The sequence below is a fragment of the Ictidomys tridecemlineatus genome, chromosome 5 (assembly GCF_052094955.1).
Source record: "Ictidomys tridecemlineatus isolate mIctTri1 chromosome 5, mIctTri1.hap1, whole genome shotgun sequence".
NCBI classification, from domain to species: domain Eukaryota; kingdom Metazoa; phylum Chordata; class Mammalia; order Rodentia; family Sciuridae; genus Ictidomys; species Ictidomys tridecemlineatus.
This window is the reverse complement of record NC_135481.1, coordinates 173,297,734-173,323,213: the sequence shown is the minus strand read 5'-3', so window position 1 is coordinate 173,323,213 and position 25,480 is coordinate 173,297,734. Positions and strand designations below refer to the sequence as shown.

General features: G+C 43.5%; 1 protein-coding gene across 5 annotated transcripts in view; it reads left to right on the top strand.

Moving 5' to 3' along the window:
- Positions 1–25,480, top strand: part of Stk35 (serine/threonine kinase 35) — a 174,072-nt gene that overhangs the window by 105,250 nt on the left and 43,342 nt on the right. For 3 of the 5 annotated variants that reach the window (XR_013439594.1, XR_013439596.1, XR_013439593.1), the window contains one exon: positions 12,933–13,038. The gene's annotated coding sequence lies outside the window, so the exon portion shown is untranslated. Of the gene's footprint in view, positions 1–12,932; positions 13,039–13,118; positions 15,071–25,480 lie in introns of those variants that run through there. The other 2 variants (XR_013439592.1, XR_013439595.1) reach the window with 2 other exon arrangements.

Here is a 25,480-nt window from a genome sequence, read left to right as displayed (position 1 = left end):
TTCAATCCTCCTGCCTCAGCCTCCTGAGCGTCTGGGATTACAGGTGCAGGAATGCACCACAGCACCTGGCTACATATGTAATTTTAAATGTTCTATTAGTTACATTTTAACTAGGTAAAAAGAAAAAAACAGTAAATAAATGTTTAAACTGTTTTATTTAACCTAATATAGCTGAAATCATTTCATCATGTAGTCACAATATAAAATTTTTTAATGAGGCATTTTACAGTTTTTTGTATGAAATCTTCAAAACTCGATATATATTTTATATCAACAGCACATTTCCATTTAGACCAGCCACATTTCAAGTGCCTAGCAGTCACATGTGACTGTGACTGCCATATTAGCAGTATATAAGACAACAAACATGTAGGATGAGAAAAACGACAATATCCTGCCACAGCTATTTTGTTGCTTCTAGTGAGGGGGTAGAAATATTTTAGGTCAATTTCTGTATATTTTTTTCTTGTTGAGACTTTGTGCTAACTTGGGCTGCAGTACTAAACATGTTGTAGGAGAGTGCTCATGTAATGAGAGAGATCTTACTAACAGAGTAGCCAAAGAAAGAATAGGAGGCAACAAGTTTTCTGCCCTGAGGATTGTTCAAGCATAAGTGAAAGCCATGGTCTCAACTCTTCCTTACTAACATAGACGGGGTTATGATGACTTAGGAGAGGAGTGAGTTGCTTTCTCTTGTCTACTCTCTGGACATAGCATAGCTGGATTGCTTGGTGGAAGAAATAGTGTAGAAAAATGTTATGTAGACCCAGGAGTAGGGATGATCTTTGTTTTATTCTGATCTTATGAACCCATTATAATACTTATATTTTTCTGACTAGTAGACCATATGAAGTTTCTATGTTGATTCTGAAATGTATTCTGTGCTATGCTTGCCTGTGCTCTTAGGAGGCAGAGACATGGTGATTTTCCTCATTTTCTCAAAGAATAAGTTCTTCTGAGGTAGATGAGATTCTCCTAAAAGATGGAAAAAGTGTTTTAAAACCAACATCATGTTGTTTAGATCTTATATATCCATATTGATCTCTAGTAGTTCTACTGATTGCTGTCAGTGAGGCTACTGAAGCCACCAAATGTCATGGTGGATTTGTCTTTTTCTTCTTTTGGCACTACTAGTTTTTGCTTCTTGTATTTTTAGGCCCTATTGTTTGGTGCATATATAGTTAGGATTGTTATGTCTTCTGTTTGGTTGATTCTCTTATCATTATGAAATGTTTTCTTCTTGTTTCTAGTAATTTTCTTTGTTCTGAAGTCTAACTTATCAGATATTCTTTTAGCTCCTCCTGATTTTTTAAATTAATGTTTGCACGGCATTCTTGTTACATCCTTTTTCTTTCATCCTTTTGTTAAATTTGAGATGAGTTTCTTATAAGCAGAGTCTACTTGCATAATTTTTGTTAATCCCCTCTGCCAATTTCTGTCTTTTTGTTGATATATTTAGGCCATTTACATTTAAGGTAATTGTTGATATATTAGAGCTTAGGTTTGCTACTTTATTATTTGTTTTGTTTGTTTCTTCTACTTCTTATTTGTCTGCTTCTGTTTTGTACCATTTCTGTGGTTTTTAAGAACATATTTTAAGATTCCATCTTGCTTTATTTATAATGCTTTTGAGTATAACTCTGTATAATTTCCTTAGTAGTTACTGTCAGTTATTGTACATCATACATAAGTAATTTTACCACTTCGAGTGAAATATAGAATCTGCATTTAGGCTTCTTTACCTTCACTGCTTTTAAGTATCACTTACATGAGTACCAAATAGTGTTTTATTTTCTTGTTTCAATATCAAACATGATTTATAAAGCTCATGATAAGAGTAGTTGATTGCATGAACTCATATCTGTTTTTCCGTTGTTTCTTCTCCCTTTTTTCTTCTTTTTTTTTTTTCTTTTTGCAATGCTGGGAAATCAAACCTAGGACCTTCCTCCTTTTCAATGCTCCAAGATTCCAAATTTTATAATTGTCTTTCTGTTTGAAGAACTTCCTTGAGCCAGTCTTTAAGTGCAGGTCAGCTAGTGTCAGATTCTTTTAGCTTTCATTTGAGAATGGCTTTATATCCTCCTTTATTCACAAAGGACAATTTTTCCAGATATAGAATTCATGACTGACAGTTCTTTTCCTAAAGCATTTTTAAAACATTGTACCATTTCTCTGTGGCCTCTGTGGTTCCAGATGACATATCTGCTGTCATTCAAATTGGTTTTCCTCTAGAGATAATGTGCAGTCCCCCCTCAACCCCACCCCAGCTGCTTTTAAAATACTTTGTCTTTAGTTTTTAGAAGGTTAGTTATTATGGGTCTTGGAATGGATTACTTTGGACATATCCTCTTTGGATTTAGGTCAGCTTCTGGACTCTAGTTTTGTGTCTTTGCCAAACTTGGAAATTTTTATTTTATTTGAATATTCTTTTAGCACCTCCTCTCCTCTCCTTCTGTGACCCCAGTGACACAAATGCCCAGAGGCTACTAGTCTACATCTTCTCTGTTGTTCACATTGCTCAGGTTCACTGATTCTATTCTGTTATCTTCTCTCTAATATCAACACCATCCAGGGAGATATTTATTTCTGCTCTTATATTTTCAGTTTTATAATCTTCATTGGTTCTTTTTTATAACTTCCATTTCTTGCTGAGATTTTCTATTTTTTCATTAGCATCAAGAGAATTTGTAATTGATTGTTGAAGCATTTTTATGATAACTCCTTTAAAATCCTTCTTGAATAATTCCAACGTCTAATTCATCTCGGGTGACATTAGTCGGTTGATTGATCTTTCTCATTCAAATTGCAATTCCTTGGTTCTTCTTTGGATCCACGTTGGTGTAGCCTAGGGTGGCAGAAGAGGTTTCCCCAGACCAGAACCACTGGCGGTGTCTCAGCTGGGGAGCAGAGTCAGGCCTGGAGGATAAAGAAGACAAAGCACTTGCATGATAGAATCCCTTTTGTTAGTGCCACATAGCTCCCCCTATATCTCTGGGTGGGAGGGATGGAGTTTCAGGCCCATGAGGACAAAGAGGCTTCCTGGGCTGGTCTGTTAATTGTGTCATGGTTACTCTTGTAGTGCCTTGGTACTACCACAGTGTGACTTGGTGGGGGACTGGAGTCCCAGGGCCAGCAGGGAAGGAACACACTTCCTCTGGCCTCTCTTCCCTTCTCTTTTTGTAGGGTTTCTAATCTGTCACCCTTGCTGGTACTGCTGGGCTCCCCTGGTGGTGCAGATGGGGAGTGCTGAGGTGGGGGGGGGGTGAGGTGAGGGGCAACTGATGTTAGATCTGGGGGAGGGATGAACCTACCTGAGCTGCTTTCTGTTGCTAGGTTGGGGGCCAATTGTCCTGGGCCCATGTTTTGTCTTTTGTTTGCTGGAAGGACAGGAAGCAAGAACTCAAGTTACTTTTTGTAAGCCCCCCCATCTTCCTCCCTGCTTCCATTCTTCACATGCTGGCTGTTGAGTGACCTGCACAGCAGACACAGTGCCTGGTACTTTATCTGTCCCTGAAGTGCTCTAAAACACCCTCTTCTGGTGACCTGGGGAGCCCATCCCCACTCACCTCTGAAAACACACAACTAGTGGCTGTGTCATGTTCAATCAGAAACCTGTGTCTGATGGCCAAGCAGTCCCACTTGAAAACATACCCAGAAAGCAGGAAAAAAAGAAAAGAAAATGAAGGTGCATCCCCCTTGTGTCATAGGTTCTTTGGCAGCCCTCTGGGTGGGATTTCCTTTTCCTTCCTAGTGGGAAGATTTCACAGGAGCCAAGAGGCTTTACCTACCCTCAGTTCTTGCAGGAACAAATATGGATATATCAGATAACAACTTGATAGTTTCCTGCTATCGCTTTTTATATATTCTTATTTCAAATGGAAGGACGAGTTGTTCACTATCAAGGCAAAGCTTCTTCCCTTAAAATAGTTTCTTCCAAATGTTAGCTTTGTTTCTGGTTTTTTTAAAGAAAGGGCTGGGGATGGGGCTCAGAGGTAGAGTGCTGGTCAGGCATCCATGAGGCCCTGGTTCTATCCCCAGTCTGTGACAGATCTGTCTGTGAGAATCCTGCTCACCCTTCAAGTCTAGCTTGCACTTTTTTTCCTTTCCTTTCTTTTCCTTTCTTTCTTCCTTCCTTCCTTCCTTCCTTCCTTCCTTCCTTCCTTCCTTCCTTCCTTTCTTTCTTTCTTTCTTTCTTGTTGTTGCGGGGGGTGGGTGTACCAGGGATTGAACTCAGGGGTACTCAACCACTGAGCCATATCCCTAGCCCTGTTTTGTATTTTATTTAGAAACAGAGTCTCACTGAGTTGCTTAGGCCTCACTGAGTTGCTGAAGCTGGCTTTGAACTCGTGATCCTCCTGCCTCAGCATCCCGAGCCTCTGGGATGACAGGCATGTACCACTGTGCCTGGCCCAGCTTGCACTTCCGTGGCAGTATGAAGCCTTCCCTTAACACTCCCACCCAGAGGTCCTGGCCTTTCTCTCAGTCCTAGCTGCAGTACCCGAGTCGTGCAGGTACTGTTTTGCTGTCTCTCTTGCAAAGCTGTTTAACTCTTGCCTAGTGTTTTATTTAATCCCATTTAGAAAATAACAGCCAAAATCTTTTCATCTCTACAAGGGCCTGCGTAACCCCACGAGTCCCCAATGTTTCCCCTCCCTCTCCCTCTGCCTCAGCCACACAACTCTTCCTTTTCCTGGAGATGCTAAACACATTCACTGTCAAATCCCCAGGACCTAGAACCCTGCCTGCTGCCATAGGCACTCACATCAATAGCTGTTGAATTAATGAGTGAATGGACTTAACTTTATTAAATTGTCATCACAAATGTAGTCTGTGCTTATTTTAGGACTTTGGGAAATATAAAAATGTAGAGGAAAATACTACATAATTCCATGCTTGAGAGTCAAAACATAATTCACACTTAAAAAGTGTTCTTTCTAATCCTTTTACTATTTACAGTATTTTGGCTGATCTTTTCCTGGGAATGGAACCCAGGGGCACTTACCAATGAGCTACATCTCTAGCCCTTTCTATTTTTTTTTTATTTTGAGACAGGCTGTGTCTTAAGTTGCCCAGCTGGCCTTGAACATTCAATCCTCCTGCCTCACTGCCTCCAGGTTGCTGGGATTACAGGAGTCGCCAAAGCACCCAACTGACTGATTTGTTTTATATGGTTAGATTCATAATATATTTTATGTAGAATTTTATCATTTTATATGTGAATGTCTGGCTTTTCCTATTATGTTTGTCTATTTGTACTGTTTTGTAGTCCAAAAAGGATTTCAGGCCCTATGAGATTTTCAAGTACAGGGTCTCTCTCTAATGCCTGCAGCATGCAGGCTCAAGCCCTGCTCCTAATGAGACTCAGGAGGGAGCAGGGAATGAGCCTGGGAGGCTTGCTCTCCAGCAGAGGGTGGCCACATATGGGACTGTATTTGATTCTGAGAAGCAGCCAGAACCTCCCAGCTGTGGTCCTGGCAGGTTACCTTTGGAATTGAGTTCTGGCTCTGGTCTTTGTTTGTTCCCTTCTCTCTTCATCTTTCTTTTTCTGGAGAGGAACATGTTTGAAGGCCTGGTCACAAAGAGTGGCCTTTCTCTAGACCAAATCAGACTCATTCCATCCCGCAGGAGTCTATTACCAAAGGAGCTCTGTGCATGTGAAGAATGCTTGGGAAGCCCCAGGCCAGCAACTGGAACGTGTATGTGTTCCTCTTTCCTCCCATCCCCTGAGACACATGCCCCAAACTCTCCCATCCCTTCACCTTCCCAAATTCCAGGCTCCTCTGGCTGGAAGTTTGCAAAACAATGGTGTGTGTATGTCTCTCAGACACCAGGGTCCTAGGGGTGCTTGTAGCACTTAGCCTAAGTGATGACACTATACTGCCTCTTGCCACAGCATCATTGCATGAGCTGTCCCCTTCTTTGATACATCACACACGTCCACCCTGTCCCAACCTGCTCCCTCATCAGATCTCAGTGTTACTTCCTCAGGGAAGTCTTCCTCTGACCCTGGGCTTAAGCTTGTGCCCTACTAAGTGGTCACATAGAAAGGTACCGTATGTCCTTCCTTTCTTCCTTGTACCCATCAGGTGATAGTTCTTCATTTTTGAATGTTTTCATCACCCATTGGGCTGTAAATGCAATGAGGGTGGAGACCACATCTGGTTTTGTTCATTATGTCCCCTGAGCTTAGCACAGAGCCTGGGAATTTGATAGCATTCAAAATATTTTTGGAATGGATGAATGAATGATAGACATTTGACTTATGGCAATTAAGAGGTTGGAGCCAGACATCCAGAGTTCAAAACCAACAACGTGACTTCAGGTAATAACACAGTCTCTCCATGCCACCCTTGCCCTCCGTAAAATGGGAATGATACCAGATCTCTCATAGGGTTGTTGCCTGGAATTGTTGCAAAGATCGAACAAAGCACCCTGTATACAAAACTTCAAGCAGAGCCAAGCTCATCATAAATCTTCAATGTATATTGGCACTATTATCACATCCACCATTTTCTAGGATATTGAAATATGTCTGTCATGAATATTATTTTATATGAATCTTGATGTACTTTGATGAGTGTTTCAGTAAGTGAGAGTCCTAGAAGCTGGATTATTGCCTCAGAAGATTGATTTATTTGGAAGTACTTTTTGCACTTTGCTAAATGGAGAGGCATGGGAGGCCAACAGTCCTGTTAGGTCCTGGGTCAGCAGAAATTGGACACTCAGCGTTTAGTCAGTGGTAGTAAGTATTAAGTAAAGGGTGCATTGATGACAAGTTGTCTCAGCTCTTCGATTTCACCTAAGGGCCTTTCATGCACTGGGGAAGCTTTCCAAGAGCAGGTCAGGCCGTGTGGCCCAACTCTATTTACAAAATTCTTCGAAGTTCGGGAGCCTATTTCTAAACTCTGTTCTGTAGAGTATATTCCTACCTTCCTTCCTTCCACCCTCATTGTTCTTGTTTTGCAAGAAATCCTTGGCTATGGTCGCATCCCAGAAAAGTGGAGAATCAACTTGTTGAAACTGTGTCAACCTGCTGGTCTATCTGCAGCACACACAGGCCCCCACACGCCTGCATACCCAGGCACGCATGTGTGCACACGATCGCCCACAGGCTTCAACTGGGATTTTCCTTGGAGTTACATTGAACCAGTGGACTAATTTGGAGAGAATTAATTTCTTTTCAATGCTGAGCCTTCCCATCTGGAAACATGTCATATTGTTCCATTTTTTTTTTTATTTTACTTTTTATGTTCTTCAGTAACATTTTTACTGTTCCTGCATAGATGTCGCCCACGTTTGGGATTCCTTGTTGCCACTGTCAATAGGGTCTCATTTATTACATTTTGTCAGTTGGTTATTACTGACTATAGGAACACCATCTTTTACTTTTGCTATTTATTCCTGGTAAGAGGTGAACTGAGAACATTTGAGACAGATGGCGAAGCTGATTTTAGTTGCCATGTTACAGGAGGAGTGATAAATCAGACACTATAAACAACTCCGAGGCAGGGATTAGAATGACCTATGGGTGGTTCACAGGGCGTGGAGTACATGAAATATGCCAATAACATCTTTACTTGGTTTGGTTGCTAGTTAGCATTGGATGCAGGTTTATCTTTTACCTCATAAACATTATTCCCGAACAATCCAGGTTGGTTTACAGAATAACTTCAGGCAGCCTAGGCAAGATGGTATGGAAGTATATTTTTAGGGGAGTCACTTTTATTTGTTTTTGAAGGTTTGGGTTTTGTTAGAGGGCCTTCCCAACAGTACTACCAGTTTTGTGTCATGTCCATGATAATGTATGTCCCAAGGTTTGCAGTTTTTCAAACTGTCTTTTGACCTTTGGCCTTTATTGTCATGATGAAATTCTGGACTGTTTCTTTTTATTTTTACCATAACCATTTTATAGAGATAAAATTTGCATAGCATGAAACTCACATAAAGTATACAATTCAATTTTGTTCTGTTTTGTTTGAGAGTTTTCAGAGTTTAGCAGCCATCACTACGGATTTGAGAATATTTTGATCACCTTAAACAGAAACACTTTCTGATCGGTAATCCCTCCCTTTCTCCTCAATCCTCCTCTGACCTAGGCAACCATTCATCTGCTTTCTGTATCTATAAATTTGACTATTTTGGTACTCTGGAGGCTGAGGCAGGAGGATCCCTTGAGTCCAGGAGTTCAAGATTGGCATGGATAACATAGTGAGACTGGTTCAAAATCAAACAAACAATCAACCAATCAGCCTATTCTGTACATTTAAAAGGAACAATATAATATGAAGTCCTTTTTGATTGGCTTCTTCACTGAGCATCATGTTTTAGTTCTTTATTCCTTTTTACTGTTTAATGTCCCATTGCGGAACTCTGTTTACTTCCTGGTCGGTGGTCATCTGGGTTGGTCCTACTTTTTAACTCTACTTTCTGTTAATAGAAAGTATCTGGGTGCAGGTTCTTGTGTGGATGAATGTTTTCATTTCTCTCGGGCATATGCCTAGAAGTGAAATTGCTGGATCCTATGCTAACCCTAGGATAAAACTTTCGGGAAACTGTCACACTCTTTTCCAAACGGGCTGTACCATTTTGCCTTCTCTCCGGCACTGTAGGAGTGATTTCCAATTTTTCCAGCTCTCATTACCTGTCTTTTTGATGAGAGCCATTCTAATGAGTACGAGGCAGTATCCCCTTGTGGTTTTGATGTACATTTCCCTGACAGCTAAACCTTACGGTTTTTTTTTTTATCTATCATTTAAGAGTTCCCCTTTGCCTCCCCTTGGAGCTCCCCTGGCTAGATTTGTGATTGGAATTCCATACTTATTTTTTCCCTGCAGATCCCAGAAAGCCACACAAGTAGATGATGTGCCCTACAACCACTGTTAACGCTGGCAGACAGGGTGGAACTGGACCAGGAAGAACCTCAGGAGGAAAAATTGGAATATGTGTGTGGCTTATGGCCCCCAGAAGAAAATTAGTTACATAGATATCTCCATCAACCATAGACCTTTGGTCCAGTTATTTAAAAACTCAGAACTAAATGAGGAAAGAAACTTTTTTCCTGGAATCCTTCATTAATCATTAACTCCTGATGACTTGTAGGAAGAAAAATCTAACATGTCTTATCTGACATGAAAATGTGCACACCTCTCTGTGAACACGTGCTGCTGGGTTAGAGATGAGATGCCAACAGTGGGTGGCGGGGAGGAAGCAGGGAGAGTGTGGTAGGGCTACCGGGCCTACCGGCCTCACATGTCTTAGAGGATACGCCACATGGAGATTAGGAAGGAGGAACAAGTAGCGCATTACTAAAAAACAAGACCAAGAAATGGAAGAAAAGTCAATATTTTTGTCAGTATGAGAGCCTCACAAATCTGAGCTTGAGAGATTGAGGAGAACAGAGACTCAAATAGCCTCAGCTGTGGCATGTCATGTTATCACAGTGACCGCCGTTTAGCTGGTACTCACCATGGGACAGGCCAGGCCTAGTGTGGGCACCTGAATAATTCCACTTCCTCCTCATAGCACTCCCCACCCCTATTTTTCAGATGAGGGAAATGATATTATATGGCCTGTCCAAAGTTGCTTGGAAATACAAATTAAGATGGCTGCAGTTTGGCCTTGGGGGTTGCATCTGACAGGCTGCAGTTTATCACAGACACTCTCTCCACCCCCCACCCCTAAGTCTTTAACTGCCAGATAAAGAATGATGTTTGGAAAGAATGACCTCATGTGAGATCCCTGAGTGTGACCGTTTCCAATCCTGGGACTTCTACTTTCTTGTTGGCCATCTCAGAAGACTTATTGCTCACCCCATTATCCCCCTTTGAAAACTCAATCCTCCTCCCCTCCACACTTCTTCAGTTTCTAACAACCTGTGTCTCCCAATTTATAAATCTATTTATAATCTCTTCTGCATTCAAATGAAAGCTTCTTTGCATTTATTTAAACCTCATTTATGAATTCTTGGTTTATACTCAGGTTTATACTCAGGTTTATACAGGTAGCATTTGAAATCAAGCCTTTTTGGATCTTAACCACTCAAAACTATGGTTGTTCTGAAAAGTAATGGAATATAGAGAAACTGTTATAGCTTAAATAAAAATAGAATCTGGGTAAAACTAAGAAGAAACTAGAGATTTTTTTAGTGAACTACCAAAAGAAAGACCAGAGATTCCAGGCAAGGCTGAACTCAGATAACTCTATCAAAGAATAAAGAGTAAGGATTATCTTTAAAAAGACTAAGACTTATAAAGATTTAGATGGTTTCTATAATCGCAGGAAACAATGACCTACTTTTATGTACAAGTTCGAAACTGTGTGTGAATAGTCCGTTCTCTATACCTTCCTAATCCAATAAGCTCTCCCATTTGTAATGAATAGGGTAGTTACTTTAAAGACAGGTGATATGAGGTTTTCCTGGGAGGGGTGAGGAATATTCTAGCAAGAATAAAGAGAAAAAAAATAATGCGGCCAATGTTAAAGCTCTAGGAATGAGTTCAGTCCCTTGGATGATGGGGATTGGCAGTGAAGGGTTTGCCAGGCCTTGCTCTTAATACTGTCTCACAAGGTGTGGCAGCAACAACAACAAAAGCACAAAAAAATAAAAAACACCTGTGACCTGAAAAGTCTATTGCCACCCCCACCCCCACCCCACACCTGTCAATTCTTAATGAAGCATCCTTGGTGATTCCCAGAGCAAAGCCAGCAGGAACTATCACTTGTCCTAGCAGCTCCTCCCGGAGACACACCTTTATGACTGGGACCCCCTGGAGCCAGGGCCTGGCTGGAGAATGAGCAGAGTCCTGGACAGGCAGGCGGCTTGGGGATAAGGAAGATCAAAAGTCCTAAGTGCTTCATTCTTCACTCATCCTGCCCTAATTGGGGCCACCCTGGATTCTGGCCAGGGGTGGAAGTTTCACCCCAAGCCTTCTATTTTATAGGCTTTTGTGACCATCAGTCTTTGTTTCCTAGGTTGAGATTTGTCTCTGGAGAATCCCAAACCACTTCAATGTGGAGCCATCAGAGTCCCCACCTGCTAGAATTAATAGGCACTTTCTGATCGTGCAGTCATGGCCAAGCATTTTGTTAATGCGCCAGGTGAGGCCGGCTGCAGAGCCGGTGGGGCTCAGTCACAGTGAAGCTGTGGATCGCACCTCTCTTGCAACATTTTTTTTTTTTTTGAGAAGCTTCAGGCTTTTCTTAAACACTTAAAGGTTACATCTTCATCTGGAACTGTGACAGAAAGAGACAGATGGGCAGATGATAAGGAGTACAGGAAGGACTGCACATTTAGATTTTGAATGGATCTTCTACCTCACCTCCACCCAGGAAAGGTGTGTCAGAGTCCCTGGGTTTGGAATTTGCTAGAAGGGTTCACAGCACTCAGCATATTGTACTCATAGCTAGGATTTATGACAAGGGAAGGATCCAAAGTGAGATCAACAAAGGGAGAAGTCCAGAGGGAACCAGGAGCCAGCTACAGAGTGTCCTCTCCCTGTAGAGTCACACAGGACGTGCCCAGTTCCTCCCAGGACAAATTGTGACAACTCATGTCAAAGGTCTACCTGGGATATTCTTTGGAAACTCATGCCCAGATGGTCACATGGGCACTTTCTAGAAGGAAAACAGATATTCAGCATAAATCCTGTTGTGTGCACAAATGATCCAGGCACAGCGAGCCACCTTTATGATGGGCAAGTTTCATATTAGTGGAGGGAACTGTTGACCTGGCGAGTTCCCAGGTGTCAATCAAGGGCCACCCTTGCAAAGCAAGCCTCTCTACAGAGCCATCGCTGGCCGCTATGTTAACGCCGCTACACAGATAGGCAGATGTTTTTGTTCTTGTTCTGTTAGAACTTGGGAAATTGCCAGCAATAAGGTCAAAGAGAGTTTATCAACCTAAATCCCAGAGACTCACATTTCTAGCAGGCCGTCTCTTCCATGGTCCCAAGATCCGTCAAATCTAGTGTGTCCAAGCCGAACTCGTTGTATCCCACTTTCTGGCTCTTTGAACCTTGTACTTAGCAGCTCTAGGGAAGTCATCCTTAACATTCACATCCACTACACCTGCACAGTGACTCAGTCTCACTGTTTCTGCAACTTAATGTCTCTCGGTCTTCTTCCTTGGTCCAGCTGCTGCTTCCCAGGTTCAACTTCTGTCATCTTGCTCTGGGACAGTGGCTTTCTAATAGGTCTCTCTCTATAACAACTCTCTCTCATTTTTTTTTATCCTGTGTACCGTCCACATTAATTGCTCCCAGATGACTTTTCCATTTTTCTTTTTCTTAAAAACTATTCTTTAACTTTTTGTTGGAACACGTTTAAGACATGTTCTTTTATTTGAGAAAGTAATACAGGCACAGGGTGGAAATTCAAAGACTATGAAAGGATATGCAATGACAATAAGTTCTCTCACTTCATGTTCCCACAAGTGGCTGTGGATGTGGCTCAGTGGTGGATGCTGGCCTTGCTTGGACCCGGGTTCAATTGCTGATGTCCTCAAATAAGCAGAAGCCATTCCCAGTAAGATTTCTAGTACCCTCCACCAGAGATACTCACTGTTCATTTTTTGTGTGTCTCCTTTCAAAATTTTTCTCTGCCTGTACAAACGTGTGTAGGTAGGGATATCATCCAACACATACTGCACACAAATGAAAATACACTCTACTCGCCGGTCCATGTTTTTCTCTTTCATTTAATGTCACCTTCAAGAACTTCCCTTATCTGTACATGCTGATCTATCCCATTTAAAAGTGTCATAGTATTCTATTGTAGGAATGCAATTGACTTACCCAGTTCGCTCTTGATGGATAATTGAGTTATGTCAAGGTCTTGCTATTTTTGAAGAGTTACTTTTTTTTTTTTTTTTAAACCTGAATGTGCTCATATTTATCTCTGGTTCAGACATCTAAACTAACCTCCCTGGTTTGCAGCTCTCCTTCCAGCTGAGGATCAGCAGGTTGCCAGGGATCTGTGAGGCCACAAGAGAAACAAGGGCACATCTTCCTAGAGATCCATGGAAAGATGCAAATTGAACTGGTAAGTGGTTAAAATTTTTCATATTGAATCAACACAATTCTACTATAGTATAAAATACAGAATTCTCACATATATTTCAGATGGTGGTAGGAGGCTTCTAAAGGAGTTCAGGGAGATTATCAGAGTGGTGTGACCCTTGGCAAGTTACTTAGCCTCTCTGAACCTCACTGACCTCATTTGCAGACACTAAAGGTAACATTGTAAGACTTTTGAGGTTTAAGCTGGGTATTACATGTTAAGTGCTCAGAATGATGCTCGATACATGTTAGTACTATATAGAGGTATTATTATTATTATTAATGTTATTATCTTCATTATTCAAGGTCCAGTTTCCAGGTAACAACTTCTGCCTCCGTCACATCTGCTTACACTTAGCACCTTATTTTACTTGTCTTCTCTTCCCCATTAGGTAATGTTCTGGATAGAGGGGACCCTGTATTATGTATCCTTATGTCCCTTGTGTTCGACACATACTAGATAATCAATCGATGTTGAATAGATGCTAAATAAATGAGATAATTATAATAATTACTACTATTATAATAGCATCTATCTTCATTTCTAGGTATTATCCCTTTTTATGAAACAACTGATAATGTTGGGGTCTAGGGGCTTTTCACTTCCCCAATATGGTTTATATGTGAAAATGTCACTATAGAAAACTTTTACAGTAAGCTAGCCTTTCTTAAACTATCTTGATGCTTCTAGATATTTTCCAAAAGCAGGTGACGTGCATAAGTACACTGGAGACGTTCTAGATCCCCTGAAGCTACATACGTATCTTTACTAAAATATTTCTCAGGGCTCTTCCTAGGCCCATGTCCACAGAGTAAGGTTAGTGAATTCCTTAACCTTTTTCTCACAGAACATCATCGGCAAGGGACTCATTGATAAACACAGCACCAGCCAGACCTCACGCTCTCTTTGGTCTGATTGCCCTGAGCGTGGGAGCCATTCACTGATGGCCACTCATTGGTGCCGTGTATTGCTCTGACCCCAGGCTCTGAGAGCGTCTCCACCTCTTTCCTAAGGCCCTCATCATTAGTGAGCCACTGCGGCCAATCGCTAATGTATTTGGTAAAGATTTATTGAGTTTCTGCTATGTCAGCTGATGGGGGAGAAAACAAGATTCATGCCCTGGAGGAACTAAGTGGGGACTCTGAGCAGACTCACAGCACGTCCAACACCAGGCCATGAATGTCAGATGGGCAGAGGGGGCTGTCTGCTGGCTGCACAGGAAGCTCTGGTCCGAGCGTTTTGTTTTTTTTTTTTTTGAAGTTGCCAATGGATCTTTATTTTATTTATTTATATGTGGTGCTGAGACTCAAACCTAGTGCCTCACACGTGCTAGGCAAGCTCTCTACCACTGAGCCCCAACCCAGCCCTGAGCATTCTTGAGGAACCCAGATTTCGAGCTGGATAAGAATAAGCCTTAGTGATCCATTGCACAGAACAATGGCCCTAATTGATAAGGCATCACCTATTTCTAACTTGCTAAAGAGGGGAGATTTTCAGTGTTCTCACCACAAAAAAAAAAAAAAAAAAGTCTTGCTGTGAGATGATAGATTTGCAAATTTGCTTCTTTTAATTATTCCACCATATAAACATATATCAAAACACTACATTTTACCCCATAAAGAGACCCAATTGTTATCTGTCAATTAAAAATTTTTAAGTTGCGCTTTTTTTTTTTTAAGGAAAAAATTTGAGGAGGATGAAATTTTGTTTTTCTGGTCCAAACCTCTCATTGAATAAGTGGGTAGGGGAGTTTGAAGGGGTAGGATTTTTTTGTTTTGTTTTGTTTTGTTCTTTTGTTTGTTCTTTTGTTAGTGAGCCACTCTTCTGAGCTCACACAGTGAGTTGGGAGCACATGGAAGCAGTATTTTTTCCACAGCATCATCTGACTCCTGTGTCTAAAGTGGAGAAAAACATACAGACACCCCAGGGTGTCCACAGGGACTGGTTCCAGGAGCCCTGAAGACCCAAAACAGTGATGCTCAACTCCCTTATATAAAATGACAATATTTGAAAACACCTATGTAAATCCTCCTGTGTATTTTAAGTCATCATCTGGATTATTTATAATAACTAATATAAATTCTGGGTGTGTGTATGTATAGTGTGTGTATGGTACTGGGGGTGGAACTCAGGAGGGCTCTACCACTGAGCTATACCCCCAGCCCTTCTTATTTTTTATTTTGAGACAGGGTCTCACTAAGTTGCTGAGGCTGGCCTCAAACTTGTGATCCTCCTGCCTTAGCCTCCAAGTCACTGGTATTATAGGCATGCACTCAGCAATATAATGTAAATTCTATGTAAATAGTTCTTATCTACGTTGCTGGGGATAATGACAAGAAAGAAGTCTGTACATATTCTGCACAGCTGAAAAAAAAAGTTTTTCAAATATTTTCAGTCTGAAGTTGTTTGAATCTAGAGGTGCAGAACCAGCAGATATGGAAGGCTGAGTATGTGTAGGAAAGGAAACTAGGAAAGGATTTCTTTGTTGAACTTGTTCAGAGCCGTGGAAGGTTGGACAGGTTTCCTGTTAATGACCTCTGACCATGTTCTATTTTCATGGGCCTGTCTTTTTATCACTTCCATCTCAGGCCATTCCTAGAACAGGCAGTTGTACCCTGCAGCAGAAGCCGTAGTCAAAGCAGGGCAGCTTTAGAAGCCAGAGGGCTGGTGCAGCTCCCTGCGGTTTGCCAGCCTGGTAATTGCTGGTGGGAGGACAGTGACACAGTGCGAATAGGGCTTTCAGAATGCAAGGGAGTTTGCGGTATTGTGGTTCCCAGTGTCCCATGCAAATCCTAAGCAAACAGGAATGTAATAGATGCATCACAGATAGCATGAATGAAGCCACCCACTCTGGCTGCAGGCTCTCAGCAGCCACCCCGCCTGCTCAGCGCCAAGGAACTAACCGCAGCTCCCACAAATGGCACTCATCACTTCTTCCAAGAATTCCTCTCTGCATTTGGAATGAAGCACATCCACTCTCTGAGCCCCCTTGATCTTCCACCCCCAACTCTACCCTCCCTCTCTCAATTCCTCTTCTGATCTCCCTGTATGCTCTCTTCTGCTGAGCCAAGCACATGCCTCATGCTTCCCCATCTTAGAGTCTTGGCTCACAGCTTTCTGCTGCCTCTGCTTGTTGAAATCCCATGACTCTTTACAATGATGTGAACCAGTAATGTTCAGGTTCATTTGCATTTAAGAAAGTTCTGCTGCACTGGTTGAACTAAATAGGGCTTAATGTATCTTGTACAACAAGAAGTTCAGGAGCAGGCAGTCTAAGGCTGGTTTGGAAGTTCCGGGATGCCATCCAGGAACCTAGTTCTTTTCATCTTCTCATTACAACTTCTTTATAGTGACACTGCTGTGGCTGTAGGCATTATAGAAGTCCCAAGTAGAAAGAAAGAGGTAAAAGTGGTAGAAGCTGCTCTAGAAAAAAATCTACAAATGTCTCATTGGCCAGAACAGAGTTGCTTTGCCACCCCCAGCTGCAAGGGAGCCTGGGAAGATTTTAAGCTTTCTAGCCTCTAAAGGCCAAGGAAAAGGGAACTGAAATGTGTGTTGAGTGATTTAACCTGTTTTAAATGTTACCTCCTCCCTGAAGCCTTTTTCAGGCATCTTAAACTTTCTTTGCTTCGATCTAACATGTGTAATCCTTTTCGGGAGCATTTACATTTTGCCTTGTGTTGGATATATCCTAGTCTTTCCTTCAGGATTATAAGCTTCTTAAGGATAATAGATGCATCCCTGGCTCCCGCCTTTCCCTTGCAGTTTCTTTTGGATTGATTTGTGATTTCTTCCCACGTGTCCTTCCTCCAGCTCTTCCTTTCCTAAAATGCACCTAGTAGACATTCCGTAAGCCTGTGTTGATTTACTCTGAGTGGATCGAAATGGGAGAATGATGTCATGCTTATCTGGAATTAGGAAGACTGAATTGGAATCCTGGGTTTTACTTGGTGACTTTTACTTGGTGACTTTTAAGTCACGTGGCCTTTTTGGACCTCCGTCTCCTCATCTGCAAAATTAAGGGCTTCAAGTGAATGACCTCAAGGTTTTCTTTTAGCTTTAAGATCTTGAGGACTCTTATGAGATTTGATTTAGCTGTTCTGGGGCATTCAATAGAGGTAGAGCCCATTCAGAAATAATGAGAGAAATGGTGGAACCCAGGTCCCTCTCACTCAGTCCCAGTTTATAGGCCCAGACCAAGTCCAGAAGGGCAAAAAGGAAAAAGGAGACCGCATATGGAGGCTGGAGGTTGGTCTGTCTTGGGGCCCAGAGCAATCTTAGGAGGTTAATTTCAGGGAGTGGGAATTCTTCCATCTTAGAGTCTTTCTGAGCCTCGCCTCCTAATGCAGAAAAGGGCTGTCGCTAACACTTCCCTAGATTTGGGGAAGATGGAGCTCCACATCTGGCATCATCTGTAAATTGGAAGGAGTAAGCAGTGTCTGTCTCACATGCCACAAGGGATGTGGACCTTTGGGTTGGAAACTCTGCCCTTAACGTTATTTCAAACAAGTCAATCATTCTGTCTGGGCTTTAGATCTCTCTATAAAAGAGAGGCGCTGCCATCTATCACTGTCTTTCCAATCTTTAGCACCAGAACAAAAGTGATTAAACGCTCGAATAGGTTCCCCAAGTGGCAAGTCATCTTCTTGGCAAGAAATGCGCCATGGTCTGTGGAATCCCAGGGGCATCTCTGCAGCTCCCTGTGAACGGGCGTGGCAATGGCTAGGGTAGGCACCCTCTGAGCTCCCGCCCCGCTCTCTGGCTGTCTTCCCTGGTCATGATTACAGTCTTGTTTTCATGTTTTCCATCTATTTCAGCCTGGTCCCCAGTTTCGGTGTCAGGTGGGGTGAAGAATGTATCACCATGACTCTTGGTCCCAAGTGGATGGGTTTCACCTGGGTGCATTGCTTATTTCTGATCAGTCCTCATTGTTTTTATTGAAGCTTCTATTTTCCCTTCCCCACCCCAAAACAGGGCTTGGCTCTGAGTCTCCTATGCCCTCACTACACGCAATCCTTTGTAAGATATCATGACAAATTCAGCCATTCCTATCCCTTGTCTCCAGGTTGGTGAGTCACAGGTAGGCCATGAAGCTGGTGCTGAAAAGAAGTCTCACACCTGGATGAGACTCTTGTTTCTACTCAAAGCTTCATCTCACAGGTGGCAGTTGCTGACTTTAGGTTTTTTTTTTTTTTTTTTTTTCTGGTCATCTCTTGGGAAAAAGACCTTTTGATCCTGATTTCACAAGTGACCAGCCAGACCAGTTCCACTAGAGTTCTCCAAGTGGAGACGACAGCCAAAATTTGTGATTCTTCCTCCTGCTGCTTCAGTTTATTAATAATAATGGTAATAATCACAGTGATGGTGGCACCTGGCTACCATTTATAGAATTTCTGTAAGGTGCGAGACTCAGAGCTGGATGCTCCATATATATTACCTTTAATCTTTATAACTTAGGAGGTAGATATTATTGTCCCTTTCTTTTTTTTTTTTTAAGAGAGAGTGAGACAGGAGAGAGAGAGAGAGAGAGAGAGAGAGAGAGAGAGAGAGAGAGAATTTTTAATATTTATTTTTTTAGTTCTCGGGGGACACAACATCTTTGTTGGTATGTGGTGCTGAGGATCGAACCCGGGCCGCACGCATGCCAGGCGAGCGCGCTACCGCTTGAGCCACATCCCCAGTCCATTGTCCCTTTCTTCAGATGAGTAAGTCTCACAGAAATGAAGTCCTTGGCCCAAGGTGGCCTGGCTAGTAAGAAGCAGAACCTAGATTCATACCCAAGTCTGTCTGGTTCCAGTGCTCATTTCTTTCCATCTCCACATAAAGAAACTTATCTTTTTGGGGTGTTGAGGTTTGTGTCCATTTTGAAAAGGCTTCAATAACTTCAAAATGATACAACTTTACCTGGAAATTAAGAGAGAACAAATTGTAAAGTCAAATCTGATTTCTGAGAAGACACCACAGATCGACCTTGGCCCTTCTTCACATGACCTTGGGAAAGTCTTTAAAACTCCCTAAGCCTGTTTCTTTGTCTATGTATGGGAGAATCGGGGCCTAAGTGCAGAATTCACTGCAACCAGGGCATCACTAGCTCACCCGGGAGACACAGTCATCTGCTCAAAGATTTTCTTAAATAAATGGAAAGTTCGGGATGCAAAATTATAATAACTAATTTAGATCTGTAAAGTGTTTTGCCTTTTACCAAGTTCACTGCTATCTATTACCTCATTCCATCTTCTCAATGGCCCCTTGAGGAAGGTGTTACAGTCGGAAGCTTTGGTTAACAACTAAATTGCCCTGAGTTATTCCAGGGAAAGGACACAAAGCAAAACCAACAAAGGGAAAATGTATGTGGGGCAAAGTCCGGCAGAAACCAGGCCCAGGTTTTCAGGAATTCTCTCCCACGCCGGGCACAGTGGGGCACACCTGCAATCCCAGCACCTTGGGAGGCTGAGGCTGGAAGATCACAGATTCAAGACCAGCCTCATCCATTTAGCAAGACTCTCAGCAACTTACTGAGACCCTGCCTCAAAATAAAAAATAAAAAGGGCTGGGGATGTGGTTCAGTGGTTCTGGGTTTAATCCCTGGTAGCAAAAAAAAAAAAAAAAAGGAACATGCTAATTCTTCCAAGAAAAAAAAAGTGACATCATCAGATGTAACATCTCGTCTATCAGGAAATGCCACTTGAGCCTAGATGTCCAGGGTGTTCATCGGAGCTGATCATATAGGCACATCAGCCTAGCACATACAAAATTCCAGACTCCTGGAGGAAAGCAAGACTTTAGCACAAACCACACTGTTAATACAAAGGGTTCAGCACAATAAGATACTCTTGTCATCGGGAGGAGTGGGGACCTCCCAAATCTATGTTCCCCAACTTCAGTCAACGCCAAACCCCAAGCGGATCTAAGACCCCCAGCCTCTGGTCTGCTCTATAGTCACTCCTCAGCCACGGCCAAGGCGTCTTTCCAGCAATACTATCCCCACTAGGGTCCCCTGCAGAGGTCAACACTGTTATATCCTCCAGGGGTCCTGGACTCAGCCAGTGAAAGCAAATCCCATGGACCATAAAGACCTATCTAGAAAGCCAAGTGGCTCTGCCTTCAGTTTTTGCCTGAACTCCCCGCTGCCCTGAAGATGGTTTTAGCCAGACAGTGGCAGCTTACCTGAGGGCCATCCAGGGCAGAGAGAGGGGTAATAGGAAGCTACAGGTCAGCCCCACGGGCTCCCTGAAGACACAGCAGAGGGCAGACGGTAGGCAGAACAGGTTGACAGGACTCCCAGTGTGACCTCCAAGGGGGTCCTCCCACCATAGGCCTCTGGTTGGGTCTAATTAACTCAGTTGCGTCCCCAGTCCCAGCACTGCCTCGGGCAGTCTGTTACAACCCATTGCTTGTAGGTGACACCAGTGTGGCTGACATGTGGAGGTGCTCTGCGTTGGGGACGGGTGAAGCGGTACCACCCCCCTGCTGTCCTGGGGTCCGCTGTCAGGCGCGATCACAGGCCTGTCAGCCAGTGGAGTTCAAAGCGCTACCAGCAGCTTGTAAAGGCAGCCGGGACATTTTCCTTCAGGAAGAAAGGAAGCTTCCAGGAAGAGTTCCAAAGACAAAGACTGTCAGGTAGCCAGCTAGTCGCCTGATGTCAGGCAGGGAAAAGGCAGTGAAGGGCACCTGAGAACCACCGGGAGGCGTCCCTGACAGCCAGGCAACTGGAAGGTAAGGGCTGCGTGGCTCAAAACCCCCGCAGCCATCATCACATCCCCCGAAAAATAAAACAAAATTTAAAAACATTGTTTCTAGATCCTGTTGCACCCCATCAGGTGGCCTGAACCCTCCCTTATCACCCAAACGATGTCACAACCCCTAAACACTGAGACTCTCACAAAGAAAACTTTCTGAGGGCAAATCCATTAAGGGGACAGGACACCAAGGCAAAAACAGGGGGACTCAGGTCCTTAGAGTCTCCAACTCTGAGCACCACACCGTGCTCTTGGGAAGATGGCCCATGCAGTTCCCGTGCTGTCAATCAAAAGCCAAGAGGTGGACCTGGTCTGGCTCTCTGGAAACTTCCTTGGGACCCCCAATAACACAGGAGCAGGAGAGGCACACGCTCCTCCTCCTGAGAGGACCCACTCTCTCCCCCGAGGGCCTCTGCTTTTCTCTTTTCCTATCTCTTCTGATAAACTCAGGCCTGTTACTCTGAGCCACATCTCTGAAATCTTTCTGGCATGATTGCAAGAAGCAGGGTGAAGGGCAGGCCTGCACAGCCGCCTGTAACCTGAGGGACTGCCTAGGAGACGAATCCAGCTCAGGCTCTGGAGGTGCAAGTGTGGACATCACCCCGGGAACAGCCCTGGGTGAAGGCGGCCTCATGCTCCCTCTGCACTTCGCAGCAGGCCTGGGACTCTGAAACAAAGGTCCCCTGTACCTCCCCAGGTGTCAGTGCTTCTGTTTGCCCTCTGTTGCTCTAAAATTAGTGGGCTGGTTTCAGTCCCTGGCACAGGAAGCAACAACAACAAAAAAATCTAGCCATCCGAACTGCACATTTTCAAAATCTTCCCTGCCATCCAGACCTTCTGCCAGGAAGAGGTATATACCAAGAGGGATAAAAGCATATTCACTGAAAAACTTTTTTACACAACTTAACATTTTTATGCAAAAATATATCATGTTCAGGAATCGATCAAGGATGAAATCTTGAATTTTCAAAAAATTTCAACATGAGCCAGATACGGTGGTGCACGTTGGTAATTCCAGTGACTCGGAGGCTGAGGCAGGAGGATCATGAGTTCGAAGCCAGCCTCAGCAACTTAACAAGGCATTTAGTGACTCAGCAAGACCCTGTCTCTCTCTCTCTCTCTCTCTCTCAAAAAAAAAAAAAAAAAAAAAAAAGAAAGAAAGAAAGAAAGAAAGAAAGAAAAAGAAAAAAAGCATAAAAAGGGCTGGGGATATGGCTCAGTGATAAAGAACCCCTGGATTAAATCCCCAGCACCCTCCAAGAAAAATTTCAACACGGGCTGACAAAACCTTTCATCCCTTTTATTCTGAGCATCCTGACAAAAGTCCACTCCCCTCCTGGGCCCAGTGGCATTTAATAACCAAATGGAGACAGTCAAGGACCCCCAGTGAAAAGCAGCACCCCTTAAGATTAAGGGAGTAAGACCTCTGAGAGTGGGACAGGTACAGTGGTGCATGCCTGTGATCCTGGTGGCTGGGGAGGCTAAGGCAGGAGGATTACAGGTTTGAGGCCAGCCTCAGCAATTTAATGAGGCCGTGTCTCAAAATAAAAAGTTTAAAAAGATGGGGACAAAACTCAGTGGTAATCCCAAAATAAAACAAAACAAAATTCTTGAGAGTGGAACGACACAGTGAGGAGCCACCAATGGGCAGATGTGCTCCTGCCCCTTAACTGGAGCCTGGGAGCTGTTAACAGCATGATCTGTGCTTTTTCCCTGCTCTGTCACCTTAAGGCATGGCTTGCTAAGTCTTCAGAGGAATCTATGTGCTTTCCCCACCCCCTCTCTCACTCACTCTGCAGCTCTGTCTGATCAGCCTAAAAAAAAATAGGTGCATGATTGAAGCCAGGATCTCCTCCCTGTAATTCACCAACAACAAAAATAAAAGATAAAACTGTTGCAGAATCACAGAAACAGCAAGTTCTCAGGGCCCTTAAGCTGTTAACTTGCTGTGATTCCTGTTCTCTTCCGCTCCCCACCTGTGTGTTCCTTTAACAGCTACAGAAGCTCATCTGCATCACAAGGCACAGGAGTTTGTGCCTGAGATGAAATAGTGGCTCCAGCCTGACAGGCTAACCACCCCTCCCTCCCTCCAGGTGACAGTGCTCACCCAGGGAAAGAAAAAGAGCTTTTGAAATGTACCCAAGGCCAATTGCAATCCTCAACTCCAGCCCACCCCTACCACCATTTCCTGAAATAAAACTAGCTCTATCCTTTGACACTCTCTTGGTCAGTGCTCTCCCTTCTGCTTGAGCAAGAGTCTCATTCCTGTCTCAGTTGTGCCTTTATGTGATTCTTCAGATGGACAGTATAAGAACCCCCTCAACCAGTAACAAAACCACCCCACGAAGGCATGTGTCCCAGAGCCAGGCAAGGCAGGCGGGCTGCCAGGTCCATTGCTGGAAACTGAGGCTAACCCCCACAATCAACAGCAGAGAGGCATCTCCAAGAGGTGGATGAGAGTCCATCTGTCGGGAGCAGCTGAAGGGATCACTGGTCTCTGTGATGTGCGCTCCCTACCTGCAGCTTTCAGGAATGATCTCAAGGTAGAAAGCAAATGGTCTCCGTATCCCAAATGCAGAGCCTCGCAATGGTGGGATCTCAGATGGTCCCTTGAGAACACAGTACCTTCCGCTGGAGGTTTGAATGTGACCCAAGTGGTCCAACTAGAATCCACGATGTTCTCATAGTTTAGTGACCCCAGGAGTGTCCTGTGTCCTCCACAGCCCCAGAGCCCAAGTCCTGAGTGCAGAACCCAGCAGGAACCAGCTGAAATGGCCAAGCAGGAGGTACTGGGTCTCAGCTCAGAACCGGGCCCTGGCAGGGAGCATCAGTGAGCTCAGGACTGCAAAAAGACCAGGGGCATTTATTTGACAGCAGAAAGGCAATGTTGCCAAAAGCTCGGTCCTTGTCCCCAATGCCAATCCAATAACGAAGACTCGGCTTTGAGAAAAAGGGAAAAGAAGGTTTATTGCTTTGCTGGCATAAAAGAAACACAAGAGACTCCTGTCTCAAAGGCTGTGATCCTGCCCATCTGCAGAAACGAGGGGCTTCTATAGGGATGATTCAGAAAAAAATGAGATTAGGAAGGAGAGATAAGAAAGGAGAAGATTAAAGAAAAGGAGATCAGGGAGGAGACTTTAGGGAAAAAGGAGATTGGGAAAAAGAAAAACAAAAACAAAAACGTGGTTTCAATGTCAGAAGCATCAAGTGAACCCGTTACAGCAAGACACCACAGGGCGCCAGAGGCTTCCACTCCCCACCTGTGTGTTCCTTTAACAGCTACAGCAGCTCATCTGCATCACAAGGCACATTTCCAAGCCTCCATGACTTTTTCTTTTGCCCTTTATTTTGTTTTTCATTCTTTTTATTTTATTTTATTTTTTAGTGTCAGGGATTGAATTCAGGGGCATTCGACCGGTAGCCACATCCCTAACCCTATGTATTTTATTTAGAGACAGGGTCTCCCTGAATTGCTTAGCACCTCTCCATTGCTGAGGCTGGCTTTGAACTTGCAATCCTCCTGCGTCAGCTTCCCGAGAGCCGCTGGGATTACAGGCATGTGCCACGGTCCCTGGCCTGTCTTGTCATTCTTAAAGTCCAAGTTGACCCACTCAAAAATATGCCCAGCAGGTTGAAATCATCAGCTGAAAAGGTCGAATTTAACAAGATCTGATATGATTTACAAGGGGTCCTTAGCAACTATAAATCTCCTTCTTAAAACTCCAAAGGACGCCTTCATCTGTTGAGCAGCTCTATTTTCCTGTTGATTGCCTTGTCTAGAGGCTCCAAAAAGTTCATAGTAAAATATCATCCGTGTGGAGATTTACTGTTCCTAATACTCAAGATTTAACACTTAGATTCTAGTTTGCTCATTAGTGGTGAAAAAGCAAGGAAGTTGTACCTCACAATTTCTTTTTCTGCGTTCCCAGATTGGGAGGAGCACTCTAGCATTTATGAAATTAAAAAGCCTTTAACACTTGTCATTGGTTCTTACTATACATACAGATGCAAGAGCTACAAAATATGAAGTCATTTAAAAACAGCAACAATGTCAGGCATGGTGGTGCACACCTGTAATCCCAGCAACTCAGGAGGCTGAGGTAGAAGGATCTCAAATTCTAGGCCAGCCTCAGCAACTTACTGAGGCCCTAAGCAACTTAGTGAGACCCTGTCTCAAAATAAAAAATAAAGAGGTCTAGGGATATAATTTAGTGGTAAAGTGCCCCTGAGTTCAATCCCCAGTACCCAAAGTAAGTTAAAAAAAAAAAATCCCTTTCTTTCCCATTGCAAATGTTTTCAAACCCCTACCAGTGAATTTAGCATCTGCAGCATTAGTTAATATTGCAGCTGCCATGCATCTTAGTGGAAGGAAGGGAGGGTGTGGCGAAATGGCCACACTGTCCCCTTCCCCTTCTTTCCTCTCTGGATTCAAGTTTTCTCCTAGGAACAGACTGTTTCCCTCTTCATCTTGGAGGAAAAAGCAACGCACATCATTAACGTCTTTGGCCCACCCAAAGCACGCTTGTTAGAACAAGTCGGGGCCCTGTTCCTCCCCACCTATAGGGAAGAAAAAAACCAAAAACATCAAGCAGACTGGATTTTTCTCTCTCCCCGACTTTGGCCAGCCAATTCTTCTGGAGTTGGGAAATAGCCTGAATTTGGGTCCCGCACCCACCATCTGGGCT